This window comes from Tamandua tetradactyla, chromosome 6 (assembly GCF_023851605.1).
Source record: "Tamandua tetradactyla isolate mTamTet1 chromosome 6, mTamTet1.pri, whole genome shotgun sequence".
NCBI lineage: Eukaryota > Metazoa > Chordata > Mammalia > Pilosa > Myrmecophagidae > Tamandua > Tamandua tetradactyla.
The window spans coordinates 153,483,585-153,490,349 of record NC_135332.1 but is presented as its reverse complement, the minus strand read 5'-3'; the positions used below and the strand labels follow the sequence as shown (position 1 = coordinate 153,490,349).

The window sequence follows — 6,765 nt, the reverse complement described above, 5'->3', positions numbered from 1 at the left end:
AAATTGAGAGTTCAAAAATATACTCACACATCAATGCCAACTGACTTTGATAAAGGTGCCAAGTCCATTCAACGGGGATAGAATAGTCTTTTAAATAAATGGTGCCAAGAAACTGGATATCCACCTACTAAAGAATGAAATGGATCCCTACCTTACACCATTAACAAAAAAATCAACTAAAAATGGATCAATGAGTGGGTGTGAGGGTAGTTCAGGGGTATTCTCACCTGCCATGCAGGAGCCCTGGCTCGATTCCTGCCCATGTACTTCCCAAACAAACAAGCAAAACAAACAAATGAAAAACCAAACAAAAACTCAACAAATGGTGCTGTAATAACAGGATACTCACATGGAAAAAGAATGAAAAGTGACCCCCCCCACCATATAGCATACAAAGAAAAAAAAAAGATCAATGACCTATATATAAGAATTAAAACTACAGAACTCCTACAATAAAACATAGGGGAATATCTTCAGAATCTTGTTTTAGGCAATGGATTCCTTTTTAAAATGTTTTTCTTCCAAAATTTTTTAATTATACAAAGAAAGAAACAGCAATGATTTTCAAAGTACCCTTCAACAAATAGTTACAGAACAGATTTCAGAGTTTGTTATGGGTTATCATTCCACTATCTCAGATTTTTCCTTCTAGCTGCTCCAAAACACTGGCAGCTAGAAGAAATATTTTTTTCTTTTATGTGAAAAGTGATATATGTATGATAAAGCAATAAATTTCAAAGCACGTCGCAACAATTAGTTGTAGAAAAGATTTCAGAGTTTGGCATGGGTTACAATTCCATCATTTTAGGTTTTAACTTCTAGCTCCTCTAAGATACTGGAGACTAAAAGAAATATCAATATAATGATCCAGCAATAATATTCATTTGTTTAACCCTCCCTTCTCTGTATAACTCCACCATCAACTCAGATCTTTCTCCTACTCTTTAGGGATCTTTGGGTATGTCCATTCTAACTTTCTCATGCGGGAAGAGGTTGTCTATAATATAGGATAGGGACATGGAACCAGTTGATGTTCTGGAGAGGCTCGCCCCTCTGCATTTCCAGACTTATCTGGTCCAGGGACCCATCTGGAGGTTGTAGGTTTCTGGAAAATAACCCTAGTGCGTGGAAACTTTGTAGAATCTTAATAATGCTCTAGGTGTTCTTTAGGATTGGCAGGGATAGTTTTGGTTGGGGGTTGGTTGCGGGAACAAGTCTTACTGCAGCTTGTATGAGAGTGACTTCCAGAGTAACCTCTTGACTCTACTTAACTCTTTCAGTCACTGGTACCTTATTTGTTATACTTTTCCCCCTTTTTGGTCAGGGTATGGTTGATCCCACAGTGCTAGGGCCAACTCACCCATGGAAATCATCTCCCACACTGCCAGGGAGACTTTCGACCCTGGATGCCATATCCCACTTAAGGGGGAGGGCAATGGTTTCACTTGCAGAGTTGGGCTTAGAGAGAGAGGGAGGCCACATTTGAGGAACAAAAGAGATCCTCTGGAAGTAAGGATTCTTAAGACTTTGCATCAAAAGCATAAGCAACAAAAGAAAAGCTAGATAAATTAGATCTCATCAAAATTAAAAACTTTTGTGCATCAAAGACATTACCAATAAAATGAGAAGACAACCTACAGAGTGGATGGGAATATTTGGAAGTCATACATCTGAAAAGCCTTTAATATCCAGATTATATAAACAACTGCTACAACTCAACAACAAAAGCAACCCAGTTTAAAAATGTGTAAAGATTTGATTAGACATTTCCACAAATAAGATACCCAAATGGCCAATAAGCACATGATATGATGCTCAACATCATTAGCCATCACAGAAATGCAAATGAAAACAACAATGAGATACCACCTCACACCCATTAGAGTGGCTATTACAAAAAAAAAAAAAAAGGAGAATAACAAGGGCTGACAAGGATACAGTGTAATAGGTATAGGGATACCTTTACATTGTTGATGGGAATATAAAATGGTGCAGCCACTGTGGGAGACATTTGAGTGGTTCCTCATAAAGTTAAACCTAGAATTACCATATGACCTGCAAATCCTACTTCTAGGTAAATACCCCCCAAAAATGAAAGCAGGAACCAAAACAGTTATTTGTATACAAATGTTCATAGCAGCATTATTTGCAATAGCTAAAAGGTAGAAGAAACCCAAGTGTCCATCAGCAAATGAATGGATAGACAAAATGAGGTGTGTGCTTACAATGGAATATTATTCAGCTGTAAAAAAGAAATAAAGTTCTTATTCATGCTATATCATGGAAGAACCTTGAAGACATCACGTTGAGTGAAATAAGCCAGACACAACAGAACAGATATTGCATGATTCCATTTTTATGAAATAACTAGAATATGCAAAATTCATAGAGACAGAAAGAGTGCAGGTTACCAGGAACAGAGTTAGGGAGGGAGAATGAGGAGTTAATGTGCAATGGGTACAGTGTTTCTGCATGGGGTGATCAAAAAGCTTTGATAATAGATGGTGGTACTAGTACCACAAATTGTGAATGTGATTAGTGCCATTGAATTGTATACCAGGGAGTGGTTGAGATGGGAAATTTTATGTCATATATATGTTACCACAATTTTTTTTTAAAAAAGAGAGACTAAAGAGACAGTAGCAATGCAAGGCAATATGTAATTCCAGACTGATCTTACAAAGAAGGAGAAAAAGCCCAAAAGGATATTATTGGGACAACTGATAAAATTGAAGTGTAGACTGCACGCATTGTGTCGGTGTTAAGTTTCTTGATCTTGATAATTTTACTTAATGTGGTTACATAAGTGAATATCCTCATTCTTAGGAAATATACATGGAAGCTAAATGTTAAAGAAGCATGATACATGCAGTCACTCTCAAATGTTTAGAAAATAGATAGATGATTAGATTGATAGATGCATACATAGAAGGACAAATGTCACAAAATATTAAAAATTGGTAATTCTGGCTATCTGGATAAGAGGAATATTAGAATTCACTGTACACTTTTGTATTGTTTTACACTGTAAGTTTAAAATTATTTCTAAATAAAGTGTTGAAATAAATCTTATCCCTGGCAGTGGATGATGAAGAAGGAATAATACCCAGAATTGGGGTAAATAAGGTAGATTTTTTTTTTCCTTTAGAATTATTTTATTAAATCATAAATGTACAACAGCTTCTTAACTCTACACATGCACTTAAATTTTTTTAAAGGAAAACGTTATGTCTTATTACACCATGATCCTGGCTAATAGCTTTTCAAAACTTTGAGAAAAATCTTAAAAAAGGTTTCACATGTCACCTGAAACTTACAAATTTAACATTATCAAAGAAGGAATGCTTCTACACTCTTACAAAGACCACTAGAAAGAAACAACAATTAAAAAGCTAAGAAACTGTCTCAAAGGCATTTTTTTTTTTTTTACAATCCTTCCTCCACAGTAAGGTAATGTTATTAAATAATCCAATCCATTCACAAAATGGCTCTCTGCATCTGCTCTGGTGTCTTCTGCCATATCACTGCATATTTATGCATGACTCAGAGAAGAGTTTCCTTAACATTGCTATTTCGATAACCTGAAGCTGTTTTGTTACCTCTGGGCTCTCATCCTCTCCTATTTATACAGTGAAGCCCATGGCAAATAGGAAGAAGCTCAATATCGGCTCCTTCCTCCATAACCCCCACTTCCTCCACTGCCTCCTGGACCATAGTTTCCTCCACCATATGGTCCCCCCATGTTCCTGCTACCACCAAAGTTTCCACTCTTCATTGGACCATAGTTAGAAGGTTGCTGATTATAATTTCCAAAATCATTGTAATTTCCACTTCCATAATTTCCTCCAGGTCCTCCTCCATACCCATTATAACCATCTCCAAATCCACGACCACTTCCATATCCATCAGATCCTCCTCTAAAGTTACTTCCTGGTCCTGGTCCAAAATTTCCACCACCACCACGTGAATCTCCAAAACCAAAGTTACCTCCTCTTCCACTCCTAGAACTTTGGACTTCCTGCATTTCTTGTCGAGACAAAGCCTTTCTTACTTCTGCATTATGACCATTGATGGTATGGTATTTTTGCAATACAATTTTGTCAACAAGATCGTGGTCATCAAAAGTAACAAAGCCAAAGCCTCTTTTCTTTCCAGACTGCCTATCAGTAATTATTTCAATGGTATCAATTTTTCCGTATTCCTCAAAGTAATCTCTAAGGTGATGTTCCTCAGTATCTTCTTTAATTCCACCAACAAACAGCTTCTTCACAGTTACGTGAGCCCCTGGTTTTCCAGATTCCTCTCTTACTACAGCACGTTTGGGCTCAACCACTCTCCCATCAATTGAATGAGGTCTCGCAGCCATTGCAGCATCAACCTCAGCCATGGATGAAAAGTTACAAAACCAAATCCTCTTGATCTTTTACTTGCAGGATCTCTCATCACCACACAGTCTGTAAGTTTTCCCCATTGCTCATAGCAGTTCCTCAAACTTTCTTCTGTGGTTTCAAAACTTAAGCCACCAATAAAGAGTTTACGGAATTGTTCCTTTTCTCTCTCCATCGCGGCTTTTATTGTGCTGTTATTACTCGAATTTGTTTCTTTTTTTCCTCACAATTTGAAATTTTACCTTTATCATAATCATACTGATTCTTGAGCTAACATTTTCTTTTGGCATCCAGGATGCAGCCTCATAAACAAGAGCATGCACCACTAATTAAAAGAAAATAATTACTCAGAAAACCTCAGGCTGTCATAGTTCATGCAATCTGCTTAGTAAGCAACTTAAAGGCAGAAAAGTGCAGGTGGGAGCCCAACCCATGTCCATTCAATAAATGAGGTGCCTACTGGCTCCAAGACCACACTCTACAGGGATGTATTTCAGACCCTCCCTGGGTAGATTGTGTGGTGACCTAGAACTACTCAATCCCTCCCTCTGCATGGGGATTCCTCACTTCCTAGGTGCCCTGGAAACATGAGCCTGCATTACCACTGACCAGTTGTTCTCATGCTAGGTACAAAATGGAAATGAAATCATGCACTTTAAAGAAGAGAGAACTGCAGATAAGGTCTTTGACAAGTGTCAAATGCAATACAGTTTAGTGCTCCCCAGTCCTTTACAGGCAAAGACAACTGAAGTGGAAAGGACATTGGCAGGAGCTAACTAAGAAAAGAGGGCGAGAGGAAATATAAACCCTTTAGTGAGATGTTTATAATGCCTTGGTGCTTCCTGACACAGTCTATCAGATGTCCTGGACTGAGGGTTATTTCTAAAATTATAATGACAGTCACTGTGTGCCAGTACCTATTTTAAGTGTGTTGAATAATTCTTTAATTCACATATAAATCTTGAGAAAAAGGTCATCTTGATTCCCTTTATACAGATGAAAAAGCTGAAACAGTGAAAATAGGTGAAACAATGTTTTGGTTTGATTCTAAGTCTATGATTTTCTCTTACCAAGGGGGAATCTGTGGAGCTCTGGAATGTATCCCTTCTTTCATTAGACTATTTGCTCCTTCACAGACAGGGCTATTTTATTTTGCTAGGGCTTCTGTAACAAATTACCACAAACACTGTGGCTTAAAACCACAAAAATTTACTCTCTCACAGTTCTGGAGACAAGAAACCTGAAATCAATGTGTGGACAGGTTCATGCTCCCACTGAAGGTTCTAGAGAAGAATCTTTCCTTGTGTCTCCCTAGCTTCATGGCTCCTAACAATCCTTGACATTCCTTGGCTTGTAGACACATCACTCTCTACCTCTGTCTTCATATGGCCTTCTAGCCTATCTGTGTGCCTGTGTCTCCAAATCTCTCTCTTCTTTCTCATATAAAGTCACCAGTCATCAGATTGAGGGCACACCCTAATCCAATGCTCCAGAGTCTAGTAACTGCTTCTTCCCTTTGTCTCTTCATGCCTGGGGTGGCAACAGCTCCCCAGTGTTGCTATTCCTTGCTGGTTTTCCTTAACCCTGCCCACATATTTATAAACAGTTCTATTTTCAAATTCTCCTCAATTTCTCCTTTCAGTGTGGCATGTTTAATGCCAGGACCCCGAATTATTTAGTAATGTTCATTAATGTACTTAATAGATATTTACTGAACCCCAGCTGTATATGTGTTGTGGGTGAAAGGTAACTCTCAGAACAAAGCAAATGTTGAAAGCTAATTTATTCCTTCTATTTAGATGGTATTTTTTCCCTTTCAACAACATGCAGACCTTGGTGGTTAAAATATTATTTTTGTTTTTTTATTAGGAGATAAGTTGAAATTCAGAAATATTGCATTCTACTCTTCTGTGAACAGTTTCTAGTATTCTCTTTAACTCTGGAGTGGAGACAAGCCCTTTTCTCTGGCGACCTGATATGGAGGTTGCTGAGGAACAGCCTGTCGGAGATGTTTCATGATGTAAGGTGAAGAGCGATTGGGTGACTGCGCTTGGCTGGAGCTGATGGACCTAAGGAGGTCTCTTCAACGTAAATGACTGAGTGCCATAACCGGGCCCCCTCAGGTGGGCATCAGCTTCTGCCCCGGAGGCAGGGGGATCAGTGGAGATACCATATGTACCTTCACAGGGGAGGCAGCTCTGTGCAAGCTTCCCTTCTCTTCTCTGGAGTCTACTCTTCCTACTCTAGAGTCTTTTCAGTATGTGAAAATTTCTGGTTGGTATGTTTTGAAGTTTTAAGTTTTTATATTCTAGTTTTTAGTATAAGCGGTATAAGACTGTTAACTCCTCTAACAGTTGAGTCACCTTACTATGGGAAT

At 38.3% G+C, this 6,765-nt stretch overlaps 1 pseudogene; it reads right to left on the bottom strand.

The window, feature by feature from the left end:
* Window positions 1-3,145: 3,145 nt before the first annotated feature.
* LOC143688960 (heterogeneous nuclear ribonucleoproteins A2/B1 pseudogene) lies at window positions 3,146-4,566 on the bottom strand (annotated as a pseudogene).
* Between the last annotated feature and the right edge of the window lie 2,199 nt (window positions 4,567-6,765).